At 41.8% G+C, this 1,560-nt stretch overlaps 1 pseudogene; it reads right to left on the bottom strand.

The window, feature by feature from the left end:
• LOC144237466 (chromobox protein homolog 3 pseudogene) overlaps positions 1-1,144 on the bottom strand; it is an 8,955-nt pseudogene extending 7,811 nt beyond the window's left edge.
• Between the last annotated feature and the right edge of the window lie 416 nt (positions 1,145-1,560).

Genomic DNA, 1,560 nt, shown 5'->3' on the forward strand with positions numbered 1-1,560 from the left:
TATGGTGTTTCTCTGGAGCACAGCAGCCTGAGGGCCAAAATTAAGATATATGAATCACAATGAAGGCAAGAAGAGACCTCAAACTACCCCCCAACCCCACTCAAATACTACATCTCCAAGTTTTCCCATTCTTTTCTGTACATGCTAACTGCTCCCCCTTCCTACCATCAGTCTCCTCCAGGGGCTACTTTCATCCTCCTACATTTGCTCTCTTTATTGGCATGGCAGCTATTGAACTGACTGCTGTTAGTCTATCAATTCCTAGCCTCTGCCAGTCTCATTTGGGCTTCTAGTTTTTCAAATCACTGTCTCACCTGTTAATCCAGACCACCAACTTTCCAACACTCTATTTTGAGCTACCCAAATACTAAAACTAGAAAGACAGGAAAGTCTTAAATTTTTTCCTTTCCTCCATCTCCAAATCCAATCTATCAGCAAGCCCTGTTGACTCTATTTTCAAATTATAACTCAAATCCTCCCACTTCTCTATTTTCCATCCTTACCATCCTAATGTAAGACGACATTATCTCTCCCTAGGACAAAAGTACTTGCCTCCTTGATGAGGGAGCATAAGGAAGCTGANGGTGGGAAACAAAGGCAGAAGGAAATGGCAAATAGAACTAAATTTCCTTATAACCTGCAGCCCATTGACAAATACTTGAGGCTGGCAGAGTAAATGTTTCTCCAGGAACTCCCTATGGAGTCTTAATGTTTAAAGACTGTCTTAAAGTCTGTCTTGATGCTAATGCTTTGCTAGAGAGAAAAACAACCTTAGCTTGACAACAGCTAGGCCTCCAGCATCCTGTGAGTCTTCTTTAGAATATGAAAATCTCACTGGAAACTTCCCCTGGACTTTACCTCCCCCAACCCCATAGCGTAAAACCAGTCTCTCCTCATGGTCCCGGGGCAGCTCTTCCTGCCCAAAGGGTCCTGTCCCTGTGCTTCATAAAATCACTTTTTTCCACCAAAGTTGTCTTCAAGAACTCTTTCTTGGTCATTGGCTCCAGACCCCATGAATCCCACTGTCACCCCCACAAACCTCATCATCCAAACTAGTGTCCCAGCTTCCACTCTTGACGTCCCACAATCCAATGTCCACTCTGTAGACAGTAATCTTGTTAAAGCACAATGTGATCAATTGCATTGCTCCTTAAAAGTTTCCCATGGCTTCCCACTAACCTCAGAACGAATCCAAATTCCTTACCATGGCCTATAAATGCCACTCTGAATAATCTGGCCTCTACTGATGTTTCACACTACTCATATTTTCCCTTGTGTTCTAAGAAAGGCCAAACTCTTCCTAATCTCAGGGCTTTTGAACTCACCTTTTCCTTTAACTGTAGTAGTTTTTCTCTCGAGGCTCTTTGTATAGCTAGATTTGTCTCCTTGATAAGGCTCAGTTTAAATGTTATCTCCTCAAACAAGCCTTCTAACTATCCTATTGTAACTATCTTTCTCATCATTATTTATCTTGCTATACAGACTCTTTACTTCTTCATATTGATTACAATCTGACATTTTCTTAACTATTTTTGAAATTTGTTGCCTGCCCCCCTTTCT

The sequence above is a fragment of the Crocuta crocuta genome, unplaced genomic scaffold (genome assembly GCF_008692635.1).
Source record: "Crocuta crocuta isolate KB4526 unplaced genomic scaffold, BGI_CrCroc_1.0 scaffold779, whole genome shotgun sequence".
Taxonomy (NCBI): Eukaryota; Metazoa; Chordata; class Mammalia; order Carnivora; family Hyaenidae; genus Crocuta; species Crocuta crocuta.